The sequence below is a fragment of the Accipiter gentilis genome, chromosome 20, assembly GCF_929443795.1.
Source record: "Accipiter gentilis chromosome 20, bAccGen1.1, whole genome shotgun sequence".
NCBI lineage: Eukaryota > Metazoa > Chordata > Aves > Accipitriformes > Accipitridae > Astur > Astur gentilis.
Genome location: NC_064899.1, coordinates 12116537 through 12136214, shown reverse-complemented (window position 1 = coordinate 12136214; position 19678 = coordinate 12116537). Strand labels below are relative to the sequence as shown.

At 44.1% G+C, this 19678-nt stretch overlaps 1 protein-coding gene across 3 annotated transcripts in view; it reads left to right on the top strand.

The window, feature by feature from the left end:
* The window catches only part of RNF152 (ring finger protein 152), a 46583-nt gene that overhangs the window by 5610 nt on the left and 21295 nt on the right, over positions 1 to 19678 (top strand). The window contains exon 2 of one of the 3 annotated variants that reach the window (XM_049823831.1): positions 7240 to 7320. The exons of the other annotated variants lie outside the window; for them this stretch is intronic. The gene's annotated coding sequence lies outside the window, so the exon portion shown is untranslated. The remainder of the gene's footprint in view (positions 1 to 7239; positions 7321 to 19678) is intronic. 3 annotated transcript variants of the gene reach the window in all.

Genomic DNA, 19678 nt, shown 5'->3' with positions numbered 1-19678 from the left:
TACCACTGGCAGTGTGGCACAGCAGATGACCGTGGTAGCTAAGAATGGGCCCTTGGGCTTGGACCAGGCATCCCGTTCAGGCCCCTCCTCTGACAGTGCCGGCCACCCAAGCGTTGGTGGGAGAAATCCTGAAACAGGCACTCGTGGGGTAAAACGTTGCTGCTGTAACATTTCTGCCTGTTCTTGTTAACTGTATTGTGCTAACTATATATTTAGTGATGGTGTAGTGCTTTCTCTTGTTAGGTTTGAAACCAAACCGAGTGGGTTGCATGCCAAGAGGGAAGGATTGCAATGTTTCCACCACCACGACGGACTTTTCCACAGTGGAGCTCTTCCAGAAGATGGGCACTGGAGAGAGCTGGTGTGGCCTGAGTGCCTGGGACACTGCAGGCTCTGACTGGCTGCACCTCAGGGACTTGATAGCTCTGGGTTTTGCAGGCTCTGCTCTCTGAGGATGGGGAAGGATGGAAGTGAAGCTTGCTTTGTTAGGAACAAAAGAGCATGTAAAGCTTGTGGTAGTAGCTGCCGGCACCCGTTAGACAAGGTAAAAATACTATTTAAAAGAAAGGGGTGTGTATGTGTTTACAAATGGGGGCATACAAAGACAAATAAGACGTTTTAAAAAGCACAGAGCCCACATAGCGAGCATGCTGTCATCCACACTGCCTCTCGCCAGCTAACATCATCCACAAATAAAACAAGTTAGGTTGTTGCTATTGCAGCTGCTTTCCCTCAATGAAGCAGGGTGAGCCAGACTCATCTGACTCTGAGAAACGCGTTGGGAATTTGTCTGAAGTCCGAGGCACCCAGGGTAATTTACTTAAAAAAACCAATATAACAGTTACCATCCAGGATGAACACATACAACCATAACGTTTGCTTGCAGTTGTATTTTCCATGACACACTCTCAGAAGTTGCTCGTTGGCTGCATTCACCAGCAAACACAGCCTGGAGGTGGTCGGCTTCTTCCCTGACCTGCAGTTAACAGCCATAATTATACTCAAACAAGTTTTAATGTGGGAGGTAGGAGGGATTCAGCAGCTTGGGCAGGAGGCTGTCGATGGGGTCATTTGGGATCCAGGCCTTGGGAGCTTTCCTTCGACCTTGGGCAAAGCACATCAGCTGCTTAGTGCCTCTGCTCTTTAAATCTGATCTGTTACAATTCGTTTCAGAGCAATTGATTGGTATTGGTCTTGGTTTCCTCCTCTGAAGCAACCCCCAAATCCCCAAATATTTGTGCATGGAATTGAAGTTTAAATATAAAGTCTCCCTCTCTCCTCCCTGCTCTTCACCTCAGATAAAGGTGGAAGAAAAAGAGTCATTCAACAGCTGGAGGCATCAATCACGCTGGGAGCAGTCTGCCAGTTGTTCCCCACGTTATTAAGGATGAAAAGATATAAACATATGAGCTCATAATTATGTTGCGTTTCAATTACTTACAAAATAATGACATTAGGAGAACAATGGGGTTACAAAATCAGGCGGACGAAAGCAAGGAAGTGCCAGGACTGACGTTGCATAGCTCCCCTTTGCATCTGCATTATGATACAATCTTTAATTCTATAATTGCATCATTTTTTCCCCTTTCACAGAGTCCCTCTTTCAGTGGATAGGTAATTACTGCATAATTCATTTTCTCTTCCCCACATTTACTTTCTGCATGTGTCTCCACATCTATTTATTTTACACCCCACCCAAACCTTGAACTGAGCAGTGCTGCTAATTCCCTCCCGGGGGCTTTGCAGGTGGGGAAGTTCTTATTCTTGCAACGTCTCAGGTACAGGTACTGTCTTCGTTTTCATAGCTGAGGAATGGAGGCAAAGAGCAAATAAAGCTCAAATAATTGAAACGCCTTCGGTTTTGGCTGCCTCAAAGAGATACTTGGGGATGATTCTATTTTTCACTCACCCCAGAACACCTGGCATGATGTAGCAGTTCATCTGCTGGAAGCACAAGGGTGAGTGACCTCAGCTGTGTCTCGGCACTCTCGCCGGTTAGCCCTAGATGTCTTGGCTTTGCAGAAGGTGAGGACCCCAGAAGACAAACTGCTTTTAGGGACTTACTGAGCATTTTACAAAGACTGTGGAGCCAAGAAAGATGTAATTCCTGCCTGCAGGTGGGTATGGCCAACTTCCTCAAGTAAGGTGGTCGTCTCTTTTTCTTCCTGCGTTGCCTCATTCGCTAATCTGCCTGACCTCCACTGAGTGAGGCAGGGTTTGAGAGACAGCCCTCGCTTTTATCACGCAACCGCATCTTTTTCCCAAAACAGTTGATTTCCAGGGCTCAAATGACTGGAGACAGAATCAGTGCAGATGTATACAGGAGCTGGGTGAAGGTTGTATGGGCAGTCTTCATTATGGTATCTCTTAATTTTGGAGTGTGCAAGTTTGCAGTCTTTGTATTAAAAATTTAACGTAGCTAGGTTTAAACGTCATTTTGTAACTGTACAGAGGGAAAAGGGAGAGAGAAATAAAAATTGCTCCTATCACATGAATCTGCAGTGACCTGGGTCATCCAGAAGGTGTAGACCTTTGGGCTGTAGCATTAATTTCCAACCCATGAGATGACGGCCTGCTTAAGAGCACTGTTTGGCTGTGGATCGTGGGAGTTGCCAGAGTGGGGTGACATGCTCAGCAGGTCGTGTGCTGCTGTGTTTGGGGTTTTGCAGCCCAGAGCCAAGATACCCTCAGATCCCATTTAAGGATGGGGTGGGCAGAGCTCTGGTGCTTCCCAAGTCCTCTCTGACCTGTCTGTGTCTGTCCTGCTTTTCCCTCTGTGGCAGCCTGGCTTCTCATCCCCTTAAACTCACCCTCCCCAGCTTCCCCCTCCTTCCCCTCCATTCCTGTGCATCCCTAACAAATGCCACCTGCTTCTCCAATTGCTTTCTGGTACCATCGCTCCGGCCCATCTTTCGTTACTAGCAGCGCCACCTATGATTTTCCAGAGGTCCCAGATCTGCATAGGGCTGTGTGCAATCTTGAGTCCAATTTAGATCTGTAACTTTTGCTTCTTCAAACTGTACGTAAAGGCCAGCCCAATACCTTTGAATGAAGCATTTTAGGGGATTCACCTTCCTTACTTCTAGTCCAGAGCCATTACTGTGGGGATCCTCTGAGATCAGGCAATGGCTAAATGGCTGCTTTCGGCCAACCCTATAAAAACAGTTTACGTCTAAAGAATATGCTGCATTCTGCCTTGTTTCTCAGTGTTTTGTTGTATGCAGTCTTGCTTGGTCCCACCTACCTTCTACAATTAAGCCTAGGTGGACGTGCCATTTTATGGGGTTGAATATGAGATTGAAATTACATCAGTTCATAGAAGAGTGCGGAAGACTGGCCACTTGTCCTTTTTTTTGTTTGTTTTCTGGGAATGAATACATACATGATAGTGCAAGCAAGAGTGTGCAGGTTCTAGAGGCTGGGCTTCCAGCTGAAATGCAAGATGGTGCGACTCAGCCGCTTCCCGGAGAAGTGATGTCTGTAGTCCCAGCAAGCCTTTAGATGCTTTTGGCCTGCATGTCAGTCTTCTGGCCAATTTACAGTGAGTTTCTTCCTACAGCTTTGTTCGGGGGAGGGCGGTTAGTATAAACCTCACGCTGCAGTAAGAGGACAAAGCAGAAATTTCTGATTATGTTCAAATGAGCATAACAGTTGGCTTTCTTTATGTACTTTGGGGTTGTTTTGGTTTTTTTTTCATTAAACTAGATGAGGAAAAGTAGATGATACCAGCAAAGAAAATACATTTGCCAGCAAAATCTGGTCTTGGAACAAACCAGGCTGACCTGCAATGAAACAGTCGGGATGAGAATGATTTTAAAGTCAGACTTGTGTTCTTGGGAGTTTGTGATATAAATCATGGCCATGATAGATATAAACCACGTCAAATTGGATTCATAAAATAATGACAGAACAGAGCGTCTTAAAAAGTTTCGGATGACTCAACGGATTGTGCACCTTTACAAAATAATTAATAAGCCAGATGCTAAAAACTGGCACCGACCAATTCTCCCTGCATTACCACTGTCTGTAAATCCAACAGCTAGTATTGGAGTACTGAACTTCATGTATTTGCAAAGGAGAGACTACTAAAAGGTGTATCTGACTGGTTTTCAGCTCTGGTCTGAAGGCACCTGGGGGCCAAGGATGTTGTCTCATCTGTGAAAAGTAACTGGGAGAAACGGCTTGAATCAGTGGAGAGATCTACACATCTTTCAGAGGGGGAAAAAAGGTTTTGTGAATGAAAAAAAACCAAATTGCACATCACTGGCCTACCCATCTCCAGCCTGGAAGGTGGCAGTGAGCCTGCATGCCTAGGATTTGGTCTCCAGTTTGGGTAGGCTTCAGTTAAACCCTGACACAACCTTGTTCTCTGTATTTTGCATGTGTGTTTTGAGGTGAGCATGTTTGGGGAGATCTTCAGGCACTGTAAGTTGCCGTAGCTGCCCTGAGAAAGAATTGGCTCCTCCGTGGGGTGGCCCCCATGCCGGGTATGCCCTGCTGGCCTCCTTCCACCCCATGTTTGCTTCCCCCTCTCCTCTTCCTCACCGCATCGGTGGTCGGATGGTGAGAGGCAGGGACAGGGCTTCGAAAAAGCTGGCTCAGCAGAGGAGGTGGAGAGCCAGCTGATGCCAGTATTACTATTCTTTCAAAATTGATGGATGAAACGATTATAAAATTGCAGAGGGAAGTGAAACTTAACAGAATCCATGTTTTAATTGCATTCTGGATTTTTTTCAGCAGCCAGCTTCTGAGGTGCAGGACAGATTGAGCATTTTTGTGAGGATGTTGATGTAGACTGCACAATGTATTGCTTTTAAAGAAAGAAGAAAAAGCTTGGGCCAGCCTGTTTTCCTCACTCTGCTCTCAGTCTTCTTCGGTTGTACCGTGTGGTAGCATGCTGTGTCTAGACAGTAAATCAGATCTGAAATACTGTCCAGATGCAGCTAGAGAAAAAAAGAGTCTATTGCAAGCACCTGTGGCGTTGAGGTGCCCAAGCCTGCGAGGGGTATGTAAGTGCTGGACTTGTAATTTCCTGTGTGCCCTTCATCCCTGCAGAGAGGAGTGAGGATGCTGGAGCTGTTTGGCTTGCGGTGGCCAGCAGCATGGGTCCATATTTCCTCCATACTGCATGCCAGCCTTCTGGCACTGACACCCGCTTGCCTCTAACCTGGTGAAGATCATTTTTCAGGTGAAGAAGCCCCCCATGCTCAGTCTGCGAGTAGCACTCCTAAAGGGATGGCCTGCCTTACAATGGAAGGGTTCTTGCACTTCAGTTTATACCCTTCCTTCTCGTTTTCCTTGTTACTGCTCTGGTCACTGCTAGGAAGAATGCCTTCCTGGTCCCTGGGAAGAGTCTGCACTGAATGTCAGGTGCAGACACACGTTGTTATTGAGCAGGGATGGAGGCTGCATGTATGCTGCACCCATTGGGACTGCTTTTGCCCTGGTTGGCTCCATGGCTGGACTGTTGTCACTGGTACAGCTCCCTTTGCCTCATGGGTCTGGCTTTTGAACCCCACAGTACGCAGAGATGGTCCAGCAAGTATGCAGTGAAGTGTGCTTGTAGGCTTTTCATGAGACAGCGGTTCATTTTTCATTTGATGCCTTTGCCAAATGTCATTCAGTACTTTTTGGTAGGCTGGCTTGCATGCCTAGAGTGTCTATGTGCCATTTTTTGTGGAGTCCTGATGGCCACTGTGGTTAAACGCTTTCCTCTAAGAAGAAGTAGTGTATTTAGGTGATCTGCAAAGAAAAGGGGAAGGCTATGACAGCAGGAGAAGAATGGTCATGATTTTAGGCATAATGGATGTTAGTGAACTGGAAGCAGTGGATAGCTAGCTTCTAATGAGTGCTATCTTGAAAATACGGCCCAGATGTTTGTGTGCTGCATGAGGTTTTCTCATGGACGGGTGTTTTGCTTGAGTATGCTTCATCCAGGATTGGACCAACACACGCTCCACCCAATTTTGTTTTTCGTCAGACTTTAACAAAAACAGTTTTCTTTGTAGTATTTTTCCCTAGGCTGCCTTTCCTCTGGGACTGAGAACTTCTCTCCATGGTCTCTTTAACCCAAACATAACTTACCCTAATTGTGCATGTTTTGAAAAAGTACATGTGTAGGTGGTTTAGTTAAGAGGAGAAAGCATCAGCCTTTTCTCTTGCCCCCTCCTGCTTTCTCCCAAGTCAAAAACTGAAAGGAGACACCTTTCAAGATGTTCCTGTTCAGGAGTGGGGTCTTAATTAAAGTCCCGGTCTTACAAAGTTCTGGCATCTGCAGCAGACGAGCCTTCTGCTCCCATCAGCTGCAGGTGAAGTTGCATAAGAGGAGGTACGCTCAGGGGCTTGGAGGGCTGCTCTGTTTCTAAAAGTGAGTAATTTGGGGTGGAGACGGTCTTCTGCCCGAGTGCTTTAGCATGCCTATTTTCTCTACCTCTTTCATGCCTCCGGAAGGATTTCTGGGGTCTGCTCGGGCTGTGAGCAGCAACCCCATTTTCCCTGCTTATCTCCCTGGGGCAGCAGCTGCAGTCCGAGGGCGAGGTTTAGAAATTAGTTCCTCTTGCTGCGTTTCCTGCTCTGGTGTTGGTTGGTATTTTAATGGCTTGAAGCTAACATTAGGGAGTGTAACGCACCAAAGAGCCAGACTGCTGTGAGAGGAAAAGTTTCTTCCCTTCTCAAAGCTGGTGTCCTCGCAGGTGGTAAAATGGGCTCATGAGATGTGGTTGCAGTCCCTGTTGAGTTACAGAGGTGTCTTAGCTAAGCAGGCGGTAAGTACTGAAGGTGAGCAGCAGATCACGATGGCCTTCTGACATCCTAAAGGACCTGAAATCTTTGCGGTGTTTACTCTGAAAATATTCTCTCTGCCTTTCCAGAAGTGCACTGTTTACACAGGCACAAACATTGAGATTTTGCAGTGTACAGGCTTGCATTTTTTGTGCTTTGGGCACAGCTGGTAATGCTGATAGGAGGATGTTTATTGTACAAACACTTGCTGCTTAGAAGGTAGAAATTTGCTGAGAGTGGCACTGGAAGCCCAGCAATTCTCCCTTCAGCGAGGAAGGGAAGTGCCGGCGGCTGAGCTGGCCTCGGCAATGTGTGCGTGTGTGGTCACAGCAGGACCAGGGGTGCTGAAGCGCTGGCGTTGTTATTTGGAATATTTAAATTCATTAAGCCTTTTTTTTCCTAGCAGTGTTTTTCAGGTATAATTATTTGAAAGTAAACCTGAAATATGCTATTTTGCAGATGCTTGGGAGCCTGTTTTCCTCCTTCGGCCACGGTAGATCTGTTAACATCAGTGACTACAGCTACAAGTTGCTTGTCCAGGTATAGATTGTCTTCGCTTTTGTGGGATCAAGGCCTGTTTGGTATTTTTTGACCTGATTCTCACAGGATTTCCTTTCGTTTGCTGCACTGTTCTGTATGCCAGTTTCCCTGTAAATGTTACGAGAACTGGCAGTATGGGCCTGATACCAAGGGTAAGGGGCTAATACAGACACATTTCTTTTTATTTTGGAAGCTCTTGCGATCCACACCTCGCTGGCAGGGCGGTGATGATGTTTCACAGAAGAATGCCTTTCTCATAATTTGACTTCAGAGTGCTTTAACGGGGTCCATCCACAGCCCAGGCGTGGCAAGCGATGCACCAGGGCCAGGGTCCATCCAGCAGCAGGAGGCAGGGACAGAGACGGGGCTGGGGACGGGGCTGCAAGCGTGAGCCTGAGGTCCATCGAGGGATGGGGCTGGAGAACAGCACTGCTGCGGCATCCCTGGAGCAGGGAGTGATGGCCCTGGGGGGACTAAAATGAGGTCCCGTTTCTATTTTTTAAGTGCCAATCCAGTGCTGTAGCCATTCTGCTGTGTTGCTTATTCAGCGTTTCATTTTAGGAGGCCTGAAGGTATGCTGCTGTAGCTGAACGACGCTTCCTCCGCGAGATGCCTGCATTTGCAATATCTGGCTGTTTTGTGCGTGCAGAGCTAGGGACAGAAGTGCTCGAGAGCCGTTACGGTAGCTGAGGGGTTGCTTAGTCTCCCGATCCGTGGCTATGCTCAGCAGGCTGCTGCCCGCTGCTGCAAAGAAGCGTGACGTACGTAGCGTTGTCACGCCGAGGTTTTTTCAGAGGGACGTGGCAGCTTTTGCACCCAGGGCTGTGCAGTCTAAGGGCACGTTAAGCCAGAGAGACACTTGATGAGAGGCCAAGATGGTTATTTGCATTACTGATAAGGTGATTAGTGTTTGTGGTTCTCATTAGAGACCTGTGGAAGATTGGGATCAGACAGAAAGGATCTGTGTGTGTGTAATTTATGAGGCCTGCTGGTCAAACCTCCGTTCATACTCTTATTTGTATGGACACTCACACATGTATGTGTGGAGGAAAAATCAAAATATATGGATATTTCTGACTTACCAAAAAAAGGCTAGTGAAAATCAGTGATTTATGTAAATTTACTTTTATGAAAAAAGATGCACGTAGCAACTTGCAGTAACTTTGCAAGTTACTCCACTTTGTATTCTGGTGGTACATAAACATAGGCTTGATTCTCCACTTTCTTGCCCTTGCTTATCCTTTTCTAACTACAGCACAGTTGCATTGATTTAAGACTGGTCTAGGGTATTGGATAGCCATGTCCAATTATTTTTCTGTTAGCTCACTAGCTTTCTTTAAAAATATTAGTTACTACCATAGGTGGTAGCAACTCCTAGCTCTGAGGTGTGCTGTGCACTTCGAGTGGCCTGACCTGCCTGCTGCTTAGCTGTCCCTGCATCGCAGTTCAGGAGCTTCTCTTCTCCATTTTGTTTTGATGCACGGGTCTCAGCAAAAGGCAGCGACTCACTGCTTGCAGAGGGTCTGAAGTCACCGAAGTGATATGCTACATACTCTTGAGATTTATCAGCTTCCCCCTTTTGCAAATCAAGTCAAAGAGGATAATGTGCAGATCCTGTTTTATTTCAGCATGGGTTGCTTATTCAGTGGAGAGGACGCGAGAAACACATGCAGTCGTCTAGGTGGATGAAACCATCTTTGAGCATTTCAGTAATGTCACACATGACAAATTCTGAGCTTCTGTGTGAAATAAATGTCTCTTTCAAGAGAGGAAAATCCTTGACAGTACTTTTAAAAGTTATTGGGAAATTGTGGGTTAAATAACTACCTCTATGACCACATTAACATTTTATTTTCTTTTTTTGCCATTTTTCTGATTGCAGGCAAGACATGCAGGCAGGAAGAAAAAATAAAAAAAAAGTAAGAGAGCAGATAGTTTGTTTAGGGTTTTGTTTGTTTTACTTCTTTACTGCATCTTTCTTGTCTGCATCTGATCCCTGGCAGTGTTTTGTGACCTCCAGTGGATCCCATCAGTGTTCTCTATTCGGAGCCCCCTGAGCAGGCAGAGACCTACAAGCCAGAGCACTGAAAGCACTGAACTGCCCGAAAGGAATGCATCTTGTATCAGCTCTTCCTCTTTTCTCCCATGTTGGTGAACACTGGGGGGAATTGTTTAAACCAGCTGAGCTTTACTGCAAAACTAAAAACCAAAACACCACCAAACCATCAACATTTGGAGATGATTACAAAGAGGATTGAGCACTACTATTCCTCCTCAGGATACTCCTGCATTCATTGCTGGCCTTATTTTAATACATTTTTAAAGTTTCTGAAGATCAGTTTCAGCTGAAAAGAGAACTGTGATTTGGTTGTAGTGCACCTAGGAAGTGGGTGTTATTCTCATGTGTCGGGATACGTGCGTTTAGACTCTCCAGAGCTTGAGTATTCGTGGAATATTCTTGAAGTGAAAACTGGGAGTCACCTAGGCATTAGCTGAAGAAGAAAACGTCTTAGGCCACTGCAAAAATCACAAATGGAAGAAATACAAGTTGCAGTTCTTTAGTGCTACATAAAAGGAAACTGCTAAACATATTTCCTTGGTAAGCAAACCAGTTTGTGAACTGTATTGTATTACTTTTTTTGTAAATGTCCCCATTTCATCAGCTCCTATTCTAAGATAGATTGCTGGCACCTTACTTTTTGCAACCAAAAAGCTAGAAGAAAGAGCTTTGTAGGAGTAGCAATTTCAGCAGATTGCTTGGAATCTCAAACTGCTTATTAGGTTTCTTTGAATTACCCGGTGATGTGTTTAGTACCTGCTATTTTGTTTCAGAAGTGCATAATGTAAATAAATTTGATTAGAATAATGCTCATACACTTTCCGTCAGTCTTTTGGCTGGATTTTCTAGCTTGGTAAACCACAAAACTCCAGGTATTGGCAAATTCTCTTCTGTGAATGCCTTTCCTGTGAAAAGCTGGTGCAAAATATTTTTGTTCTAGCAAAGGGAAAGACTAGTCAGTGTGCTGCACTTCCCAAATCCGTACAGGTCTCTGTGCCGCTTTGAGGATGCATGCACATGATTTAGCCATTCCTTCATCACAGTTCGAGTCCCTCTTTCACTGTGCCTTGGTTGCAACTGCGTGGCCCGCTTACAGATCTCACACCAGCAGAAGAAAGCAAATGTAGCATCCACTTGCCATACCTGTTAAGAAAGGGGGCTTGGCATCTGGGAGGCACAAATGCCATCTTGCAACCCTTGCTCTCCCCAGGAAAGCTGATGCAAATCAGCAAGAGCTAGAGAAGCAGGGTCCTGCAGCCCACACATTGTCAGCTTCTTAGGTTTTAAGAGTGCGGTGGATGTTTGGAAGCGATGAAAATAGGTGGCCATGTGCCCAGTGCAAGAAATTATTAACTCCACTGTATTTATTTTTATAGTGAAATTGCATTTTCACATCTCTATGAGAGGTACTTTAGCAAGATACAAACCCAGCAAAGCATTTCTGTTTGTGGACATAGTGACTTTGGCACAGATGTGATGGAACTAGCTAGTCTCTTGATGAAAACACACTGAGCTGGTAATACTGCAGTTTTGCATCTTCTCTAAGGAAATTTGGCAATGCAACTGTGGTGGATGGAGGACGTATTTCTTTACACTGCAGATTGCTGTGCAGGAAAAGGTATGTTGGACAGGCATAGCTTTAGCAAAGTTAGGTGACTTTGATTTCAGAGTGAAACACGGAATTAATAACTACCTAGAAAATAAGGTATTATTTGATGGAAATTTGATTTCACTTTTTAGTGACTCAGGAATGTGAACACTTAAGATTTGAGTCATGTTTTTTAAAGGTGTTTTAACAGGACTTTCAAAATTATGGGTATGTTTCACTGCATTCAAATTAATATGCATGTAAAAGCTTGACAGCACTAAGTCTGTTTGTGCTTGTGAATTGGGCAGTTAGTGGCTTGGCCACCTGCATTTTGTGTTTGCATGCAAAATAATTTGCATTAGCAGTAGAGCATTCCATGTCCATATAGCGTGTGTTATAACTAATCTGCACGCAAATGAAGTAGGTCTGGGAAATGTAGGAAGCCATGTAGGTAAGACTAGATTCTTGCTGGAGGCCATTAAATTGTGTCTTGTCTTAAAAACAGAAGCGGAAAAAAAAAAGACAGAGCGAGAGGGTGGGGGTTACCTGGTTATTGTAGTTAGGATCCAGTCCGCTTCAATCAACGCTGTGTGCTGCTGATGTTAGAGAATTACTCAGAGCTCTGTTTCAACTGGTCGCCAAAATGACTCAGTGTAAGAACTGACAGTGAGGTCATGTGGATTTTTTTTAAAGAACCTGTTGGACTAATTAGGCTGTGTTATGTGGCTTAGTATTAGTTAAACATGCCCAGAGTTACTGGTAAGAGTTCAACCTTTAATTTTCTGCTGGAAGCAACTTCCCTCCAAGATTCAGAGATGTACAGAAGTTGTCATTAGAGATTGTAACATATTAAACCCCAAAGCACTGTAGAAATTATGGGGGAAGGAAAGAAGCTGCAGAAAGTAGGAGGGGAATTAATTATATGATAAAGGCCGCACTGAACAACAGGATGGCTTAACACTCAGTGTTGCAGGGAGAAGATCAGTTGTATCAGTGTTTAGTAACTACTTTCACTGAGTTGTTCGTGTGTGTATTATATATATCTATAAAAATTAGTGGCTGCTGTGATTACATATAATGACTTATTATGTAGTTGTTTGAACAAGGCAACAGAGAAAGCAAGACTTCCAGACCCTTAGTTCTTTTGCTCATTACAAACATTCAGTTCCTCTCTCTCCAGCTCTGGGCACTCCAAACCTTGCTCGCACGTTATCTGTATTTGCCTTTGCTTCCTGCTCGCTCTCTGTCCCTACCCACCTCTTGTTCCTGCCCTGGCCTCCAGCTCCCTTAGGGAGTCCTGTGTCTTTTGTCCTGCTGCTTTCTGCATCCTCTCTGTACCCTCCCTAATCTTCAGTAACACAGATGTAAATCAGGCAGATTTTTAGTTTCCCCTTAATTTCTGTAGCATATGTAAGTTAGAATTTTTTTTTTTTTTAAATTAAGAAGGGGTCTTTGTCCAGTGTTCGTTTCCAGATACTGTAAATGATGTGTAGAGACTTTAGAAAAAGAGCGTTTCTACAAGGAAACTCTGAGTATAATCTTGCCAAACTTTACATGGCTGAAAAAATCTTCATCTCTTGACCTGTAATTCCAGAGGGGTAATTTTATTGAGGTTCAGACTCGCAGGTTTTATATCATAGAAAATTTGTGTCCACTAAGGAAAAGCCTTCATCTCTCATATACTGTTGACAGTTTAAAGCGCAGAGGCAAAATGCAAGTCTGGAAGTGTGAGGCTCTGTGCCTGTGGGAGGGCTCTGTCTATCAAAACCGAGTCTTTGTACTGCCAGACTGTGGGGCAATATGGTCAGATTAGCCAGGACATGCAGTGGGGTTTTTTTAGTGATTTTTGCCAATTGCAGGAAGACAGAGGGCTACCTGACTGGTCACAAAGTCTGCTGGGCAAATGCATTTAACCAGCGAAAAGAGTTTGAAGTGATGCTGTGTTGTATGCCTGTGGTATCTATGAACGGGTGTTGGGTGCCTCAAGACCAGCTTTGCTTTTCTGTGACACGTTGGCCGTGTGCTGGCAAAGGTTACAGGGTGGCATTGGGAGTCTGTCCCAGCATAATGTTCAGCTTGGTGTTCTTCCTCCAGTACAAGACTGGCTTGTTTTTCTGGTTGGATTTTGATGCAGAAAAAGTAAACCCCATCATCAGTGAACCACTGGGTGGGTACAACGCGTATGTCGTACATGACGTGTCCCAAGAGCATGACATGCCCAGCTTAGCATTGGTGGCCAGCGTTGAGTCCAGAGCAGTTCTTTCCCTTTCAGCTGTGTCTGGTGTTGGCACAGCCTAAGCTAAACTTAAGCCGCCTGAATACCAGCTTAGCTAACTTGTTCTTTGGGACTATTCGGTCTTCCCAGTCCAGGCAAACGTCATTTCATTCCCCCTCTCCAAAGGCTGTTGTTACTTGCTGGTTTTATTTTTTTTTTCTTCCACCAGGACTAACAACTCTCAGTGGCACCTCCAGTAATGTTTCATTGCCATGCAAAAGGAGGAAAGCACTTTGTCAGCAGCCTACTTCAGGCAGAGAAATTTATATCTGTGAGAAGCATATGTACAGAACAGCAATTACGCAGATCATCAATATTTATACAGCAGATAATAGTCATCATGGACAAGATGAATATTGTCACAACAGCAATAGCTGCTTGGGGGGGGAATGCAAAATATAATTGCTAGGTTTCTTTAAATGGGATAATTATTTAAGTTTCAAGTGATTGGTGAAAATAGCTTAGAGTCTGAATTAAATGTTCAGTGGGAGTTCATCTGCTTCTAGAAAGTAAAGGAAATGCCCCTCCTGTCTACCTTCATGTCACACTGCGAAAGCTGCCTGCGATGTCGTCCTTTACATGTGGCTTTTGCTGAAGGCAATGCTGGCACCAGTCACTGAATGAGGAATCATAAAAAATAACAACAAAAAAAATCGAGCAGCTTGTTTTGAAAATGAATTTTTGTTACTTACTTCTGCTGTGGGTGGACGCATGTTTGTGGTTGAGATGGAGGCACAGTTGCATATGCTTTGATTTTAAAAGTGGTACCCCAGTGCCCAGTGGAAGGTGGCCGTCCTTAGGGCAGGTTTTTTACCAGAGCTTTCCAGCATCCCATCTGCCAGCTGATGTGATGCTGCTCACCTTGGTGGTGCCTGGCTGGACAGGCAGCCCAGCGAGTCCCTGTCCCGGCTCCTGCTCGACAGCCAGCTGGAGGGACAGCGCAGGTGGTGGCTTCCTGCTTGCACAGGAGATGCAGCTCCTGATTTCTGCAAAGAGAACGCCTTCTTCCACCCACCCTTTTTAACCTTTTTATGGTGGTGTGATTATTCAGAGGGCTTCCCTAAACTGGCATGAAAATCTGCTAGGTTGCCCTGTTTTTGAGAAGTATTAAATCAAAAACTACCTGCGTGCAAGCTCTTTGCTACAGATAATTTACTTGCTGACTATTTTCTTCTGCTTGTGAAATGCCTCTGAATAGCTCCATTTTTTTCTTTGTACTGAGTGGCTCTTCAGATGTGACTGTCTGAATATTTGAACCCCTGCACGCCCTTGACCTCTTTCAGTTGAGGGAGAACAGTGGATGGGAGCGTGCAGCACTTGATGTTCAGCGTTTAGCTCAGTTGGGTTGGCTGTCATTTGCAATGTCAATCACACAGCTCAAAGTTTTCGAAACACCAAAGCAACTCAAGAACTTTTTCAACAGAGTAGAACCACAAAAGACCTTAAGTACTGTGGTATCAGACTTCCAGGCAGAGTGTTCTATGGGATGCAGATAACAAGGCTTCTTGTGCAATGCTGGGAGAAAAGTTGGCCCAAGAGTGGGATTTGCAAAAGCTGGCATCCCAAATAAGAAGACACAGGAGCTGGCTACAACAACAGAGAATCAAGACAAGGTCTTTTAAGCCGGCAGCCCTCTTTCTGTTCCAGGAAACATGCTGAACTGCTCCTTTTTATTCCTTTCTGGAGTTAGGTACCTTCTGCTGAGATGTAAGCAGTGGAGGAGCTAGCGGTTGCTCTCTCCGAGTTAGGTCTGATGCTCAGCCCGGAGGAAGCTAAGGCTGAGCTCCCACCTTTGTCTGGCGGCATTTGATCATGGATCTTTTTCTCTTCATAGGTAAACCCATTAGACTGCCTGGATCCTAGCCCTTCTCCAAATGAATTTTTAATATAAAAGAATTAAATATTCATTGGAGCAGGGACAGGAACCCAGGTCTCTGCCTTCCCCTCATACTCACTTTTCCTTTCTGACCTGAATATTGAATTAAGCACTTCAAAGTGGAATGAGGTCAGCAGGAGGCATTGGTGGAGCTCTGCTGAGCTACTGAAATTGCTGGTACTTAAAACTTCCATCTGGGAGAAGGGAAAAGAATATTATTATTTTGTCAAATTCACCCTCAGTGAATGAAAGTTTCCTTCTGCCATGAGCATACCCAGGTTCTTGGATGGCTTCACTGAATATACCACTGGCATGTGGCCTTGGGAAGTCCTGACCCTGTTGCATGCAGATTAATTTGGACAGAAGGCTTGCCTGAAGCTAAATTTATGTCAGTTTAGATCTTCCTGATGCAGGTAAAGCTGAGATGTCCAATAATGGCAGTATTAATACTTCAGGTGCTTGTCCCCAGTGCATAACTCGTAATAGAGGTGCTTTCTAAATTGCAGATCACAGACCCAGCAATGCATCCCAACTATGCATCTTGAAACTTTTTCTTAAGTAGTACCCCCTAATTTTTTTACTGATGGCAGTGTAATCTTTGCTCAGAACTTAAGCTTGCAGTCAACAGACTTACTTTTGTAGTTACCTTCCCCAGATCCCTTTGAGGCAGCCACTGTTGAGACTGTTGGGGGACTATCTGCAAAAGTGTTAATTCAGATGTTTTCTTCTGCCTGAGGTTCTGCCTTGAGGAAAGCTAAATTTGGAGAGATTGCTGCAATTCATAAGCCAGCCCCTTACATAGGTGAGCCAGCCCTGTGATAGACCCATGCTGGACACATTCATTGCTCCTTCAGTTGTATTGCAGCTCAGAATAGGTTTTTTTCAGAGTAAGGAGAACAAGGGGCCATTGAAGAAGAGAGCAGGTAATCAGCACTACTGATATTCCAGATTATTGAATTGTGTTGAAATAATGAGTTTTTTCATCAGGCTAGATTGTTTGTACCTAATTCTCTGAATGTTGTTTTTTCATTGCAGTAACTTGCACGGGGGTCTGGAGGCTATGAAAGGGATTGCTTCCCCTCACGTTTAATGGGTTATTGTGTTTTGGCTGTCTTGTCCCACTGCTAAGCCCAGACCCATTTATATTCTAATTTGAGGATGTTAGCAGCCTGAGGAAATGGGGTGCTTGCAGTATCCCGAAGCTGTGAGCCCCTCTAACTCCGTTTCACTTTAGTGTCAAGCGCTGGGGCACCACTCTGAAGACTGTAGATCAACGTCTTTCTGTCACCCTGCTGCAACCTAGCTAAAGCCTTGGAGGGGTTTTGGTGAATAAAGGTTTAAAGATCCAGTCCTGTGTAGTAGGTTTCTTTTAAAACTAAAAAGGGGAAGAATTGTGTGGCAAAGGATGGAGTCAGGGATATATTGCTACGAAGCCTCAAGAATGTTCCTGGAGCAGAAAATTCCCTCCTCCTTAGCTTCTGAACAGTAAAAGGGTGAAGGTGTTCGCCTCTTCATTTGGTTTTACAGCAGATTTGAAGAGTTGTTCTGCATTGCCTTCTGGAAGTTTTTTCTGCATCCTAATTTTGTCAAAGTTCATTGGCTTATTTTATGGAGGGGAAAAAACCCCCTAGATCTCCTTTCACTGAAAAAATGGGACTGAAGGGTTAGGTTTAGGAATGCTAGCACCATCTCCCATGGGAACTGTAGTTAGCATACTTTGTTTCCCCATTCTTCCCTCGGGGCTTGGCTTTATGGCTGGCTTCCATCTCCTCTTTTCATGTTGAGTTGCCATTGTGGTTATGGGAGATGTAATCTAGCTGGGAAACCCAGTCCCTGTTGGAGAATGGGAACACGGGTCATCCCATATGCAAGTACCTCAAGCTGGTATAAGCAGCATTTTACAGTTCTGAAAATGGGTTGCCAAATTTCCAGTATGTAGTAGAAAGGTAGCACTTCCGTTAGTACAGGTGACATAGCTGTTCATTTCACTTCATTCATAAGGTGTTCATTTGAAACCCCAAATTTCCATTAAAACTTACTTTTCTCTAATTTTATTTTAAACCAGCATCTTGGCTTAATTTGCCAGCGCAAAATACCATTTTTTAGCGGCTTGCCCTGCAGTAAGTAATAAGTGTGATACTAGGATACTGGAATTTGTTGTAAGTTCAAAGTACAGCAAGTAGGAGATGGTGATTTGATTTGCCCGAGGAGACTTCTCTTGCTGGTCTGGCATAAATATTTCTGAAGTGTGGAATGGAGCTAGACTGGGAACAGGAATAAAGTACTCTTCAGACTTCAGATTTTACTTTCTGAAGTAGATTCCCTTCTTAAAATAGAAATCAACAGTAATACTGGAGTTGTGTTGGTTGAGCAGACTGATACATAGTCTGTGGAGTGGGAAACGTGTCAGTGTATGAAGTTTAAGCATGCCTACAAGGCAGAAGCTGGTCAGTAATAGCAAATTGGGTGAGAATTCAGTGAAGTTGTATTGCTCTCAAATTTGCTTTTAATAAGCAGTGAGCTATTTTTACAGGGACACTGTTGCTACTGTTAGAGTTGGCTAATTAGCAACCCCCCTTCAGAAAAAAAACCCTGATGCTGCTGAAAGTCTTCAAGTGTACAGAAACTTGTTATTCTCTCAATTTCACGGTGTCTTCTGCCTTTTGGTTTACAACCTCTTGCAAGCTGCCACTCTCCATGTTTGTGTGACTTCCACAGAAAACACAAGTAATAGCAGTTGAAAGGGAATTTTAAAATAGATCAGGAAATCTAGGGCATGTCAGGATGATTTTGAGGTGGTCTTAAAAATCCAGCAGTTGCCTTTTTTGAAAGCTTTTGCTGAATGTTTTGAGATTTAGCCTCCCTCTTCTTTATCTAAAGGGCGGGAAGAGTGAGGCTTTCCTCTCAAAGAGCATGTCACATGCATTGGCATTTGGAGGAAGCAGGACTGCTTGTGGGATGACCTGTTCTCCACTGGAAGGATTTCTGGGCAAGTCCGGCCCAAATCTGCTCTTGAGAACAGTTATTGTGAAAGAGACTTCGCCCAGCTCAGTGGAACTGCTTCATATGGAGGGGTCACTGGCACAAAGAAATGCTGGCAGGACTGGATGTAGGCTGGTTTTTGCAGCTTTAAAGAAATGAGGCTTTAAAGAAATTGTTTATCTGCCTGCAAAGTCCTTGTCATTTTTGTTTTAAGCTCATATATAAATTTATTTTCGTACGTAAAATAAATGAATTCATACTATCATACTGGTGCTCCTGAACGTCCTTGCAAAACGGCAAGGTAAGCCAGTGAAAAGGATTTTGGTAAGGAAATGTGCATTTTAAGAGGATATTATGTCCATGTTCAAAAACAGTTTAGGGAAAAAAACTCACATTGACTTCCCTCTCGGAGTCCAGGTCTTCTCTTCTGAGGCAGCCACATCCCTGACACAAGAAGTTGTGAGCTAGAGGGCTGCTAATGGTCTCGGCTTGGTAATGAGGAGTTATTTAAAGAAAGGTTACAATTTTGTGACGTGTTTGCTTTCTTCCTTATGTCCACTTGTTTGGAATCAGCATGACCCAAAAATGAGTGGTGGTGTTTGGTGAAGGGCAGTGGAAACATGACCCCAAGACTACAGGAACTTTATTGTTGTAGCCCTTGGAAGAGCTACAGAAAAACCCCCTTCATATTTTGAGGAACCTGACTTATTTTTTCCAATGTTACAGGGTTACATACCTGTGCTACTCCTTCCTCTGCTGGCTGAAACTCCTCTATGTGGTCCATTGGAGAAACTCTTTATCTTTTTATGTTCATCGGTGGTTATGAAACAAGAACAAAAAAATTAAAGATCGTGCACTGGCAATTTAATGAAGTGATAAGAATCTACAATTTTGTTCTTTAATAAGATGATAAAACTGTTTCTTTTTCAAATGAAGAGAGGCACAGAGATGGCTGTAACCTGTACACGTGCAATTTTAAATCAGGATATCATGCTGAGTTGAAATTTTTCAGTTCGCTCCTTTAAAGGTCTCATTTTCTAGCACTTGTGCTCATTTCTTTTGTGTAATTTTAAACAATACACAATACCATTTTTCCATCAGCAAAGGCCTGTGCATTTCAGTGACCTTTACTGCTTTCTTTAGAGGGGTTATGCAATCAGATGTAAGGGAATGAAAATATTTAATGATTTTTTTTTTTCTCAAAAAGGGTCTTATGCCTGTATTCTTACGGTTGTACTACTCACGTTTAAGCACCTGTGTTTTGCACCTGCACTCTTATTTTGAGGAGCCTGAAAGTCTACTTGCAAAATCTGAGCTCATTTTGTGAAAATCAAGCTAAGAAAAGCATATAGGTGGATAGAATGATTGTTTTTAAAGCAAGAAGCTTTCGTTCTAGTGTTCCTTCCCTCTTTGGTCTCCCACCTCCATTAAATATATTTTCTTCTAAATTTAAATTCAGAACTTAGAAAGGGATTGACCCTTTTCATATCTATCAACTAGTCAGTGCCAGAGAATTTGGCGTGCCTTTCTGAACCCACTTACAATGCACTTGCCTACATTTTCCTGCTTGGGTACATT